The 15,472-nt window shown below is 39.1% G+C and overlaps 1 protein-coding gene and 1 long non-coding RNA gene across 2 annotated transcripts in view; one reads left to right on the top strand and one right to left on the bottom strand.

The window, feature by feature from the left end:
* Positions 1-15,472, bottom strand: part of copb1 (COPI coat complex subunit beta 1) — a 28,567-nt gene that overhangs the window by 5,502 nt on the left and 7,593 nt on the right. The gene's annotated exons all lie outside the window — the stretch shown is intronic.
* LOC144017084 (uncharacterized) lies at positions 11,858-14,210 on the top strand. Its single transcript, XR_013283096.1, has 3 exons — positions 11,858-12,038; positions 13,693-13,937; positions 14,038-14,210. It is a non-coding gene; the product is annotated as an uncharacterized LOC144017084 (long non-coding RNA).

Below are 15,472 nucleotides of genomic sequence, written 5' to 3'. Positions count from 1 at the left end.
TCCGACAGCACAAGCCGTGATGGGAAGACTTACACCGGCGTGTATTAGTGATTTCTTTTGGAGCAATACCAGTGCAATATCCTCCAGATCGAGGCAAAAAGGTTTACAATATGCAGTGGAGGGTTATAGTCATAATATTAAATTAGCCAGCGAAGGGGAAACATACAGGACGCACGCTAAATCTGAGAAAACCCCATGACCTATACTTCAGATGAAACCAGCACAGCATTATGGACCAGTCGTGCTCTTGTACTGCCGGGTAAGTTTTCTTACTTATATTAGTCTAGTCTTGTTAAAATATGAGGATTACTGTTAGGTCAGCAAGTTAGCTAAACCTCGGTGTTTATAGCTAGCTAAACATTAGTGGGTTGTTTTTTTTGTCTTTGAAAGCATCAGATCAGTCATTGTTATTTTTTGTCCATCATAAAAAAAAAATATTTATGTCACCCTAGCCATGGATTTAGTTAAGGTTAACAGCCTTCGAGCTGCTCCCTTGTCTGGTTCAACACTTGTACAGCAAGCACAAGGTTGGGATACTCCGGAGACGGGTGTCCGTTCACAAAATGCTGCATGAAAAATGAAAACAAGATAAGCTCGGGGCACTTATTAGGACGCTAAGTTTTCCAAAATTGACGAAGCTTTGTGTTAACGTTAGCTCGCAACATAGACAAATGCAAAAGCTAACAGAAGACATTAAACTAACATTAACCACTGACTGAACAAGCTTAACTTAGATGGCAATGACATTCTAGTAATATATATATATATATACATACATATATACACACACACACGTGGTAAAAGGGGGGGGGGGGGGGGGGCAACAAAGTCGATTTTATGGGTTGGATGGCACGCCCGACTTGGGTCACCGATATGCCTTTATTTCACTGTGGCCCCCGGATCAAGCATTTATAGCGGGACGGCTGTAGCACACGTTCTTTTCTTTGGTATCGTTTTGTTATTGCCCCGAAAGCAATCTACATTTAGGGGATTCTGTTGTAAAATCTGAAATTACAAAGATGATTGATACTTTTTTTTTTAGCAAGGCAGTAAGTGAGGGTTCATATGGTCTGAATTGGGAACTTTTTAAGTTTGAAGCAGGTAAATTTTTAAGAAGGTATGGAGCCCAATTGACGAAAGCCAGGGAAGTAGCAGAAGAAAAAATAATTGCACAAATTACCTCAATCTACCAACAACCCCCAGAACAGATTAATGAAGAAGATAAGCTAATGCTAAGACAACTCCAACATGACCTTGATGAAATTTATCGGCACAAAGCCGAGGGTGCGTTTGTTAGGTCGAGGAAAAAATGGCTTGAGGAGGGAGAGCAGAATTCTGCCTATTTTTTTCGTTTGGAAAAACATCTCTCAACATCCAACACAATCCATCAATTAAACATTAATGGTACAATAATAGATGATGCAAAAATTCTCTCTATGTTTTGTGGTGACTTTTATGCAAAGTTGTATGATTCAAATTATACTGCGGAGGCTGCTGCACTCTTTATAGACTCGGTGAATAACACAAAAATCATCGACTCGTCAGACAGACTTTTTTGTGACACTCCGTTTGATGTCGAGGAAGTAGTGAAATCTATTGCGTCTCTCAAAACTAATAAATCTCCAGGAACTGATGGTTTGGTCACCGAGTTCTATAAAATGTTTTCAGATCAGTTGGCTCCATTTTTATTACAAGTTTATGTGGAAGCCATAGAGATTGGCGCTCTCCCCCCAAGTCTCACTCAAGGCCTCATTACATTACTTCCTAAACCTAACAAGGATACCCTTTATATTGACAACTGGAGACCTATTTGTTTACTGAATAATGATTATAAAGTTTTAGCTTTGATACTAGCAAGAAGAATAAAACATGTTCTAGACACGATTATAGATGAGACACAGTCTGGCTTTATGATGGGTAGACACATCACTAATAATGTCAGGCTTGTTCTAGATATTCTTGACTACTCTGACCTCGTAGTTGACGATCCTTTCATCCTCTTTTTGGATTTTTACAAAGCCTTTGACACAATTGAACATGACTTTATATTTTTATGTCTAAAAAAATTTGGCTTTGGGGATTTATTTTGTAACAGTGTTAAAACATTATATAATAAGGCAAATAGTTCTATTAAAATGAAAAATGGCACTACACAGAGATTCAGTGTTAAGCGCGGTATACGTCAAGGCTGCCCAATTTCGCCATACTTGTTTTTACTTTGTACACAAATTCTGGCTTTTCATATTTCAAATAGTGCTCTTCAAGGTATACATATTGCTGAGAGAGAAGTTGATACAACAATTTTTCTTAAGAATGCTAGTCAAGTAGCTATTGCTCTTAACATTATAAATGAATACTCAAAGGCTTCTGGCTTGACACTAAATGTGAACAAATGCCAACTCTTACCTGTTAGGGACTGTATGGAAACCAGTATTTGTAATATTAAGATCCAAATGAAAGCAACTTATTTAGGCCTTGTTATTTGTAAAGATGAAACAACAAGAATGCTCGATAATTTCATTCCACTGATTAAGAAAACACAAACTAAGTTAAATCGATGGCTGCAAAGAAATTTAACTTTGAAAGGGAGAGTTTTACTTTCTAAGGCGGAGGGCTTATCTCGTTTGACTTACGCTGCTCTATCCCTTCATGTAGATAACAAAATTTGTAAGGATGTCGATCGTATGCTCTTTAACTTCTTTTGGAAGAACCGTACACATTATATCAGAAAGAGTGTTGTAATGAACAGCTATGAGTCTGGAGGTCTCAATGTACTGGACTTTACTACATTACATAATACTTTTAAAGTTAATTGGGCTAAACATTTTATTAAAAATCCTGTTTCAGTTTGGAACTTTATTCCTCATTATGTTTTTGCTAAATTTGGTGGCTTAAATTTTAGTTTAAGTTGTAATTATAATGTGGACAAAATTCCTGTTAAACTATCGGTTTTCCACAAACAAGTTTTTTTGGCATGGTCAATGATTTACAAGCATAATTTTTCGCCACATAAATATACAATATGGAACAACAAAGACATTTTATACAAGAACAAATCTCTTTATTTCTCTGACTGGGTAGAGGAAAAGGTGCTTTTCGTCCGGCAGTTATTTGACAGCAATGGGCAACTCATGTCTTATTTAGAGTTTTTGAATACCTACAAATTTCGAGTTTCGCCAAAACAATATGCTATTGTATTTAATGCAATACCGACTGGAGTTAAAATGCTTTTTAAAAATAATTCTGTATTGCCCTGTCCTCTTTCTCTCCCCAGTATTTTAGAGACAGAGATTGGTCATTTCTGTCTGACATCAAGTAAAGATGGCAATAAGAAAATTCGTGCTCTGTTTCAGAAAAATATTGTCACAATCTCATATGTTGTGTCCTATTGGAATTGTTTTGTTACAGACATTAATTGGAAAAAGGTCTGGTCTATTCCAAATAAGTATTTGCTGACAAATAAGGTGAAGGAAGTGTCCTTTAAGATTTTACATAAATATTATCCGGCCAACCACTATATGACCAAGTTCAAAAGGGACATCGACACAAACTGCTCATTGTGTGGAACCCACCCAGAGACAGTTCAACACCTCTTCTGGATCTGTGGACACACTCGGACTTTTTGGAAAGAGTTTAGTAATTTTGTTATTAGGCATCTATATAGAGACTTTTTGTTGAAATGGGAAAATATAGTGTTTTGTTTCTTTAGGAAGTATGTTAATGAAGATATATTTTTTATTATTAATCTGTTAATACTTATGGCGAAATTCTTTATTCATAAATGCAAGTATGGAAATCAAAAACCCAACTTCACACACTTTCACATTGACATGCTCACCTATATTAGACTTATAAATGGCTCTCATAACAGGAAGGCTATGAAAACTATCACTATTTGTAAAAAATATAGATTGTTTGACTGTACATGAAACCCCTGGCATTATTGTTTTGTTTAGTAGTGTTGTCTTTGTTTTGTGTTGTACTTAAGTATATTGATATATGTTCCATTTTGTTCAAATCATTATTCTGATTTGTACTTGTTCTTTGGTTTAATAAAGAAAAAAAAAAAAAAAAAAAAAGAAAAAAAAAAGAAAGCAATCTACACTACAGCTAGCTAGTTAGCCCGATAGAGTTAGCATAGTCTTACCTTAGCACAGTCCGATTTACATACTCCGTAGGCACACCGCTTCATCATTTTGGAGGTCCGGAGCTTGTTAATGGTTGTCACTCTTATTCCGTAAAGTTTTATGGTGGTTAGCAGTCTTGTAAGCCATCAAATAAAATCAATCAGACTATGGACGTCATCGAGAGCTGAGTAAAGCGTGACGGACTATGCTTACATAGCAAGGGTTGCTAAATGTGTGATTGGTCAATGCTCGTTTGGGAGGCGGAGTTTGCGAAAGGTCAATTGTACTGCCTTCTGGTGAAAGGGAAAAAGCATGTTGATTAATATTAATAGTTAGTTTGACGACATGTGACGGACATTTATGATACAGACGTAATCATTGATTTTGAATAGGGATAGTGCTTGTACTGCCCTCTGATGGAGAAAGTGATGTTTGCGCCTTTGTGTGTTTTTGTAGTGCAGTGCATTCTACTACGTACAAGCAAAGCTCCTACACGGCTACACAACTAATCCAGTGTTGAAGCTTAGAGAGTTTAATTTTGGCTCCACAAATATCTGTTTGTAAGTATATTATTCTGAGGAGTGTTGGCCTGTAATGTGTTATTGAATTGAACGTTTAGTTTTTTAAGTTTCAATGTGACCTAAGTTACTAGGCGCTTATGGAAGCCCAAAAGTGTCAAAATTCAATAAATAAAAAGGCCTTTTTGAAATAACTATCGTTTTGATAAGTAACAGACAATTATGGAATATGGACATTAAATTTTAAAATGAGGTGTTAGTATTATTATGAAAAGTGTTATGCAATTCTTTAACATGTAAAAAATATTTTATTTTGATTAAATATTTCATAATGATCATTTTAACAACGTCATACTTTTTAAAAATAATGACATTTAATTTATTTTCAAGGTTTTATAAGATAATAAAATGTTGTTTTACAAAGTCAGTTTTTATTCACATAATGCCCTTTTCCACAATGGTCTTCTTTTACGTAATGGCGTTTTACAGCCGAATGTCTTGGCCTGACAATCAAAGTCAGTGGGTGGGACCACCTGTGTGAGCCGAGATCGCCGTGACGCCTACCCCGTAACCTGACGCAGAAGTTTAACAAGGCCTTTACGTTAAGATCCAATTCTAAACGATTTGCTACTTCTTGGAGTACTTCTGAAAGTGACTTACTTATCTTCCGTATCCATGCTTTAGCAAGCCTGTGACCGCCGTGGCTCCTCATCAGGCGCTAAACTCTCCACGCGTGAATCGATACTGCAAGTGCTGCTGCTCATGTCTGTATAAGGGACTCAGCCAATCACGTAACTGGCTCTGCCTCATGTCATTTGATTGACAGACCAAGACATTCGGCTGTAAATCGCCATTATGTAACAGACAACCATTGTGGAAAAGGACATTATGAAATAAAAACTGACTTTGTAAAACAACGTTTTCTTATCTTATAAAACCTTGAAAATAAATTAAATGTCATTATTTTTTAACTCATTCACTGCCTTTGACGGGAAAAGACGTCAAATGATGCAATGCATTTTTGCTGGGCTGGCAGTGAATGTGTTAAAAAGTATGACATTGTTAAAATAATCATTATGAAATATTTAGCCAAAATAACATATTTGTTACATATTGAAGAATAGCATAACACTTTTCATAATAATACTAACACCTCATTTTAAAATTTAATGTCCATATTAAATAATTGCCTGTTATTTATCAAAAGAATAGTTATTTCATAAAGGCCTTATTTATTTATTGAATTTTGACACTTTTGGGCTTCCATAGGCGCTAGTTAGCATAGCATTTCGATGGTAGCACCCATGTAAATTAGCATTATGCTAACAGCTATTAACGATCCCGTTTTGTAGGATTTGCAGCTATATTTAGTAAATGATGTGAATCTATATTGTTTCAAACTTTAAATGATGTGATTGTAATGCACTTTTATTTTTTGTATGTTGTAGCTTTACAGTTTCATCCAGTAAATTGCCAAAACAGCAAGAGGCTTCCTGGTCTTTATTGGAAAAGCTGTTCACTATTTGTAGAGCTAGTTCTTAAACACTAGTGAAGACAGAATAGTAAAAAGACATGATCAAAAACCAGCCAAAAGATGACACTGAGGACAACAATGCTGTCTCCCACCAGCAAAGTACACCTACAGTCAGCAACTTGGGTGAACTGTGGGAAACAAGATCGAACTGTTCCAACATCTCGCGTGCCAGTCAGCGGTCCACAGCAAGTATGTTGGCAGCCAAAGCAAGTGCTAAAGCAGCAGCCGCTCAAGCACAAGCATCTTATGGGGAAAAAGAAGCGGAGATGTTAAAAGCACAAGCCAATATCGAAGCTGAAACTACAAAAAGGAAAGCGGAGCTCAGCGCCAACCTGCTTAAACTGCGCCTTCAGAGTGCAGCCGCCGCAGCCACCGCTGAAGCGGAGGTACTGGAGGCAGCAGGCGAGGAGGAAGTTGGAAGCACTTGCTTCCCAAGTGGCAACAAGGAAGTCATCCAGCATTATTCAATTCCCCCTCCGCCAGTCACCACCACATCAGTAACTGACCCATCTCAGCAAATAGAAAGCAAAGGTGAGTTCGTCCAGAGCAATGTTGATGAACACAGCACACAGTACAGCGAGGACAGTGACTTTGAGTTCCAAGCGGTACCAGTGGCACCATCACCAAAGTACAATGCCACCAGTGAAGCAAACTGTGCCAATGCCCAAAACCCATTCAGAAATACCACCTTTACATCTTATGACCAGCGTCAAACCCCAGTGACTACTGATCAAAGATTTCAGCCACACTTTAGGAGTCACTCGCCGAATTTCCATCCCAGACAATCACCGAATTCACAGCCCAGGCAACCACCGCCCTGTAGTTAGTGCTAATGAGTCAGATTCCACTGCAACAACAGACTTGGTCAAATATCTCGTCCGCAGGGAGCTGGTTAGTTCAGGGCTCTTAACATTTGATGATAAACCTGAAAATTACTGGGCCTGGAAAGCATCCTTTCTCAATACAGTAATGGGACTCCATCTATCCCCAAGAGAGTAGTTAGACCTCCTTTGTATATGGCTAGGCCCCAAATCATCAGAGCAAGCGCAACGAATAAGGGCTGTACACATCTACGACGCAGCAGCTGGCGTTAAAATGGTGTGGCGAAGACTGGAAGACAGCTATGGGTCTCCTGAAGCTATAGAGAATGCTCTACTAAAAAAGCTGGAAGACTTTCCTAAAATAGCAAACAAAGAGAATCACAAGTTGAGGGAGCTAGGTGATCTTCTCACAGAGCTTGATGCAGCCCGCGTAGATGGTTTCGTACCTGGTCTCAGCTACCTAGATACGTCTAGGGGTGTCACGCCTATCATTCAAAAACTCCCATTCCACCTCCAAGAGAAATGGATCACATCAGCATCCTGTTACAAAGAGCAGTATCATGCGTCTTACTCACCATTCACGGTGTTTGTGAAGTTTGTGTGCGACAAAGCTAAAACTCTTAACGACCCAAGTTTTGCTCCTTTGCTCGCTCCGAATAATTCAAATTTTTCCAAATTTGATAGATTGAATAAGCCCACATCTAAGACTGCAGTATCTGTCCGAAAAACTGAAATAACTGACACTAATGATAAGAAGGTGTTTGACCCTGACAAACATTGTCCACTTCATAACAAACCGCACTCCCTCCGTAAATGTCGTGGCTTCAGAGCAAAGACGATGACAGATGACAGGAAAGCATTTCTTAAAGAAAACATTTGTTACAAGTGCTGTTCCTCTGTGAACCATATGGCAAAAAACTGTGACACTAGTGTACACTGTAATGAATGTAAGAGCAACAAACATGTTACCGCTCTTCACCCTGGACCAGCACCGTGGAAAATTCAAGCTCCAGAATCAGCAACTCCAGACGAGCATGGCGGGGAGCAAGCAGAGAGCACCGACTCAGCCATCGTATCAAAATGCACTGAGGTCTGTGGAAAAGGTAACAGTTCACGCTCTTGCTCCAAAATCTGTCTAGTAAAGATCTATCCTGCAGGCCAGAAAGAGAAAGCAGTGAAAGCCTATGTTGTGTTAGACAAACAAAGTAATAGGTCTATGGCAAGAACAGAATTCTTTGAGATCTTCAACGTTAACACAGGCACAAAGGTCTACACATGAAAAACCTGCTCAGGCGTAGGTGAAACGAGGGCACGACAAGCAAATGGCTTCATCGTAGTGTCTCTCGATGGCAACACCTTAATTGAGTGTGACATGCTCTCAGATGACCGATCTGAGATTCCGACGCCAGAGATTGCAAAGCATCACGCTCACCTCAAGCATTTGGCAGACAAGGTCCCGGAAACTGATCCAAATGCTTCTATACTGGTTCTTCTCAGTCGTGACATACCCAGAGTGCACAGGGTCAGAGAACACTTCAACGGCCCTCACGATGCCCCGTATGCCCAACGCCTCGACTTCGGCTGGGTCATCATAGGTGAAGTCTGCCTAGGGGGTGCTCATGTGCCGAGCCAGGTCAGTGTTTACCGCACCACAGTGTTGAATAATGGTCGAGCATCTCTCTTGGACTCTTGCCCAAACTCATTCCATATAAAAGAAAAGATTCTTAAAACTGAATACCTTTTTGATTCATTGAACATTGCCAGCTTGAGTGATTTAGTTGAAAATGACAGTCCCAGCAAAGAACTTTTTCATGAGAACCCCGCGTGATGACAAACCTGCCATGTCAGTGAATGATGAACTGTTCCTGGAGTTAATGGATGAGCAAATGTTTAATGACGAGTCCAACAGCTGGGTGGCACCACTACCCTTCAAACCAAATAGGCGCAGCCTACCCAACAATCGAGGTCAAGCAGTTAAACGTCTCTCTTCACTTTGTCGCATGCTTGATAAAAAGCCCCACATGAAAGAACATTTCTTCAACTTCATGCAGAAAATGTTTGAATCAGGACATGCTGAAACAGCACCACCACTTGACAATGACCAAGAGTGTTGGTATTTACCGCTTTTTGGCGTGTACCACCCTCGCAAACCAAACCAAATACGGGTAGTATTTGACTCTAGTTGCACATATGAAGACACTTCGTTGAACAACGTCCTGTTGAGTGGCCCTGACATGAATAACGCGCTTATCGGGGTCCTGCTGAGGTTCCGCAAAGAAGCTGTGGCAGTTTCTGCAGACATAGAGCAAATGTTCTATTGTTTTGTCATTCGTGAAGACTTTGTCCGTTTCCTGTGGTATGAAGGTAATGACCCAACCAAGCCAATCAGAGAGTACAGGATGACTGTACACGTGTTTGGAAATAGTCCTTCTCCTGCCATCGCGATATATGGCCTTCGGAGGGGTGTGAAGACCACAGAAGAGGAGTACAATGAAAAGGCTAAACAGTTCGTCCTAAAAAATTTCTATGTTGACGACGGGCTCGCTTCCTTTCCCTCACACATTAACGGCATCCAGACTCTGAAAAGCACGAAAGAAATGTTTTCTGACTCAAACATCCGCCCGCACAACATAGCTTCCAAAAGTCCTGTTGTAATGGAAGCATTCCCATCTGAAGAACGAGCAAAAGAGCTGAAAAATCTTGACCTTGGTGCAGAGCCCCTGCCACTTCAGAGAAGTTTAGGACTTACAAAATGACTGTTTCACCTTTCTCATGTCACAAGAAGACAAGCCATTCACAAGAAGGGGCCTTCTCTCAACTGTTAACAGCTTATATGACCCCCTTAGTTTTGCAGCCCCCATCATTATGGAAGGTAAGGTCCTCATCCGGGAACTGTGCATCGAGAATTGTGAATGGGACAGTCCACTGCCAGCAGATAAAGAGGCACAGTGGAAATCGTGGAAAAACTCACTCATTGAACTTGAGAAACTACAAATTCCCAGACAGTACGTGAACACATCATTGCAGTCTACCTGTCAAAGAGAGCTGTGTGTTTTTGCAGACGTTTCCACACTGGCTATATCAGCAGTCGCGTACCTCCGAGCTGTAGACAACAACGGTCATGTTCACGTGGGCTTCTGCATGGGAAAGTCAAAATTAGCTCCCAGACAAATTCACACAATACCTCGTTTGGAGCTATGTGCTTGTGTTCTGACAGCAGAGTTGGCTGACATGCTGTTGAAGGAAATGGACATTGAAATACACAAAGTGAAATACTACACTGACAGTCGAGTTGTTTTAGGCTACATCAACAACACAAGCCGAAGATTTTACGTTTATGTCGCTAATCAGGTTGCTCGCATCAGAAAGTCATCTGATCCCAGTCAATGGCACTTTGTAAGCACCGAAAGCAATCCTGCTGATCATGGAACACGTAAAATACCAGCTTCTCTACTAAGCCTTACGAACTGGTTTACCGGACCCGACTTCCTAAAGAAAAGTGATGGAGAGCACCTTGAGCAACCAGACAACTTCGAGCTTGTTGAGCCTATCAAAGATGCTGAAGTTCGGCCACAAGTTTCTGCTTTTGCCACAACTGTGAAAAACTTGCTCACTAAGGTTTGAACGCTTTTCCAGCTGGAAACGTCTTACACATGCTATTGCCACACTCATTCAAAAGATCAGGTCCATCAAAAACATTCCTGAGTCAAATGAACAAAAGTTGGATGTTCTCAACCAAGCCAAGTTAGTCATCGTGAAAACAGTACAACATGAAGCATTTGAAAAGGAAATCAACTCTTTAAGCAAAGGAGAGGACATAACAAAACACAATCTATTGAAAAACCTCAATGTGATTCTGGACAGAGAAGGACTTCTGAGAGTGGGAGGACGTGTCCCCAAAAAGAATCACATTGCTACCTTACTAGTTCAGTTCTACCATGAACAGGTCTCACACCAAGGCAGACACATCACAGAAGGTGCCATCAGGTCTGCTGGACTGTGGATTCTCGGTGGAAAAAGATTGGTCTCCAACATTCTTAACAAATGCACAATCTGTCGCAGGCTGAGAGGAAACGTGCAATAACAAAAGATGGCAGACATGCCACCCGATCGTCTCGCGCAAGCTCCCCCTTTTACACATGTCGGAGTAGATGTGTTTGGACCATGGAACATCATCGTCCGTCGTACAAGAGGTGGAGTGCTGGAGAACAAACGCTGGGCAGTTATGTTCACATGCCTAGTCACACGAGCAGTACATAATGAGTTAATTGAGTCCCTTTCAACTTTGAGTTTCATAAATGCTCAATCAATCAATCAATCAACTTTATTTGTATAGCACATTTAAAAATCCACAAGGGAACCAAAGTGCTGCACATAAAATAAGAAAATAAAACCAGATAAAATATAAAAAACATACTTAGAAATCACAAAACACATCAAATAATATAAACAGATTCATGCCAGTTTACTGCTTGTAAATATCAGTAATACTATGTGCTGAAGGCCAGAGAAAAATAGTATGCTTTTAAAGGTACACTCAGTATTATACAGTGGCATCTAGTGGTGAAATAAAAAGTCATTCATTTAAAAAAAAACAAATGTTTGTGTTAGTAGTAAGTAAAAAGATATGTTGTATCGCATAAACATACTTTTTTAAAATATAACGGTAAGTATATAAATCACTAATTATTTTACATGACCGCGCCTCGCCTGCTAGTGTCCGCCATGTTTCGCCGCCATCTTTCTGCTACGGGTGCCGTCAACGACAAATTTCAGCGCTCCATTTCTTAACGCGTTTTTGAAAAGCCTTTGCAGACGCACTTCCGGTTTGTATGGCGACCGCATGTCCACGAAGAAGAAGAGTTTCCGGTCCCCGAAGAGAGCATTATCAAGCATCACACTTACTTTGGGAATTTATTTTATTTCAGCGCGACAAAACAAGAGTTTATATTGTAGCCGCATTTGCCAGATGGAGAGAAATGAGGAACAGACTAGGTTTGGGACGTGCCGGTGCCTTCGACTGCTTTCTACTTGACCGGTAAGTAAGAGTACATTTGTGTTTACGTTTTGAGAGCGAGAGAAAAAGTATACACCGTACTAATTAATACGATGTTCTAGGGGTGTGAATTGCCTAGTACCTGACGATTCGATTCGTATCACGATTCACAGGTCACGATTCGATTCGATACCGATTAATCCCGATACGAATTTATAAGTCGATTGTTGCGATTTTTTTTTCATTCAAATTTAGAAAATACTAATCAGTAAGCTTGTAGAGTGTAAGATTTATATGAAAATGTACTATTTATTTATCTGAAATTTCAGTCTTATAGAGGTTGTAATCTGTTTCATGTTTGAACAGCATTAAAATAAAATATTAAAGGGATACTTGACTTATTTAGCCATTTTTAGCAGTCAAACATTAATATTTTGCCTATAATTAATTTTATGCTTTCATTATTTTTCACGTACAATTAGTACCTTTAAAAACACTTTTTGCAACTTGCTGACGACTGAAAATGACATCACAAGGGCTCAGGTAACCAATCACAGCTCAGCTTGTGAATGTCACATGACCAAACCTAGAAAACGGGTGAGCTGTGATTGGTTTTGTGATGTCATTTTCAGTCGACAGCAAGTTGCAAAATGTGTTTTTAAAGGTACTAATTGTATGTGAAAAATAATGAAAGTATCAAACTAATTATAGACTAAATATTAAATTTTTATTGCTATAATGGGCTAAATAAGTAAAGTACCCCTTTAAGGCTTAATGTTCCGTTCATATAACATTCTTCCATGCTCAAGGTGTGAATCCTAACCCGAAGTCAGACGTTTTGTTTGTTTGTTGTAAAAATGGAAGTTTAAAAATCGATTCACACACACACACAAAAAAAGACAATGATGATAAGACGTTGAATCGGTAAGACTACCGAATGAACAATTCTGAGCTCTTTAAAAAAAAAAAAAAAAAATTGTTTTTTTTTATTGAATCGATTCGAGAATCGTGCGATGTAGTATCGTGATATATCGCCGAATCGATTTTTTTTTTTTAGCACCCCTACGATGTTCGTACCTTTGTTTTACGATCACTGTAGCTGTTGATTAGCAACTCCGCACCACTCGAACGATTTCGTTATGTAGCTACTTGCTTTTAAAAAAAAAAAAAGATTCCCGCTGGCACGTTATATTTAGAGTAAATGCGCAAGTTATTGTGTAATGTAATGTAACTGTGATTTCGGATGTATATTTGCCCATAACTTCAATTGAGAATCTAAAGCATACTGTATTAGTGGAGGAGTTGAAAATTATTATTTCCGTTGTGGTTGGTGAAAATAGTGTTCTCAAAATTAATTTTCGGCAGGGAATAACTTTCTGGACTTAAATGCTGGCTGTACCGTAAGCACTGCTAGAGTCTGAACTCTCTCACTCAAGTGTGTACTGGTCCATTGTGTAATTGAGTGCACAAGAATTTACAGGCTGCTACGTTTTCCACGGAAACTCGACAAGCAAGCAGCCTTTGCATATTCTATGCAGTCAAGTTACTTTTATCTAGCTAATACAATGTTTTGGGCCCAAAAACTAAAGATCTTACCTCTATTTTGGGGGCTTTGTTGGAAAGTTGGTGACATATAGTATCATCATCAATTATTTTATTTTATTTTATAATTTTGTTTTTGTTTGTGTCACACTAGATCAACAGCCAAACTTGAGGGGTTCCAGAACCATATTCTGATGTATACAAGCATTCATGCGCCGTTTAAATACATCACCGACCTGCAAGAAAAAAAAAATATCAAGGGGAGAGTCAGCAGCCAAATTGGAATGCCCCGAATGAGGACACTTGAATGGAGGACCCCAGAAGGCTTCGGTGTTGTACCACCAGTATCTCCACCTACCATATCTGAGCTGCAACAAACTGAAGTCAGCCGACATCTTGGTATGTCATTTACATATGGACGGCATTGCACACTACATTAACTTTTTGTGTGAAGCAATACGGAATGGTCACATGTACAAGCACCACTTGTTTTACACAGGACCTGCTGACCAGGTGTCTGAAGCCATGGAGTGACTCCTCCCTCACTTTCCTCAGCAAGCCTTTGAAGAATATGATATCATCGTTGGTGGGAACATGCCCTCACTCCATAACATGTACTTGTGCAGTCAAGGAGCATGTCAAACTTAATAAAACCAGCAAACATTGAAGTGACTTAATTTTTACTGCAGTCTGTTCACACAATCAATGGACAAGCCTTCCTTAATTTTGCCCCAATAACATCATAGAGTAGGCGAAAAGTAGTGTTACAGATCATACTATGTGTTCGGGAGAGTTTGAGGAATGTTGCAATGTTAATGGGGGACAATGTCAGCAAAAAAAAAAAAACATGGTATTGAGGTAATCAGATATTTTAGCTGTGTACAACACATACCTGCTCTGTAACACTACTTTTGGCCCAAACCTGTATGTCTATTTTCCATATTTTGAAATGCACAGCGTATTGGTAAATTTCTGGAACAACTGCAATTCATGTAGCTCATTATATTCCAACAGCATTTTATTTATTTTTTTTAGTTAATATGTTCATTTCATGTAGACTTTTATTTTACTTTATTTATTCATTTTCATGTACTGTACCTTACATTCATTGGCCAATGAAGAATTCCTTGTCATTGCAAGCATTTATAATAATTCTCCAGGCTTTTGATGTTTTACATTTCTGGTCATGTAAAATAGTGTTAGGTTAGGTGTCGAATGAACACTGCATGTTGACGCCAAATGAAATAGTATTTTTTAGTTATTCAAAATGTACAAATTAACACACAACAACAATATACAAGTTATACAAACTACAACAACAAGTGTCAGACATGGACTAATTATATGCCAGGTAAAAAACCTTTGTATTGTCCTCGAGGATCTGGGAAAGTGTCACTTATTTGCCACAAGTCACCAAGGTGCTGCAGTCTGGGATCCAGGTACAGGAAATCATGGTGGTGCTGATGTGTCAGCAATGTGTCAAAAGGTATTTCTTGGTGTCAGTCTATCAGCTGGACTTGGATATCTTCATGTTCCCCCATGGTCATTTCCTGTACGAGTCTCTGCAAGAAGGTAACAATTGTATGTCAGATGAGGTACCAAACGATGAACTGAAAGTCACTGAGCCAATGAAGTACATTATTACATGAGCAAGACTATTTGTGAAAGCCATGTAAATTCCTGCACATCGAAGTACAAGGAAGCTGTTGTATCGTCAATCAAAACTAATTAAGTTGCTTAGTGATATTTATTAGGTAAAATTGTTCAACATGGTGACAAATCGATATCTGAGTAAAGGGTTTCAAATGTTTTTGTAAGCAGCACTTTTCTGAGTGGTTAGTAGCAACAAGACACGGGGGGAATTACGAGTCTGAGTTGCAGATGTGTAGTTCAGTTAACACCATTATTTTTGTACGATATACTAAACATATCAG

This window comes from Festucalex cinctus, chromosome 4, assembly GCF_051991245.1.
Source record: "Festucalex cinctus isolate MCC-2025b chromosome 4, RoL_Fcin_1.0, whole genome shotgun sequence".
Taxonomy (NCBI): Eukaryota; Metazoa; Chordata; class Actinopteri; order Syngnathiformes; family Syngnathidae; genus Festucalex; species Festucalex cinctus.
This window is presented reverse-complemented; position numbering and strand designations above follow the sequence as displayed.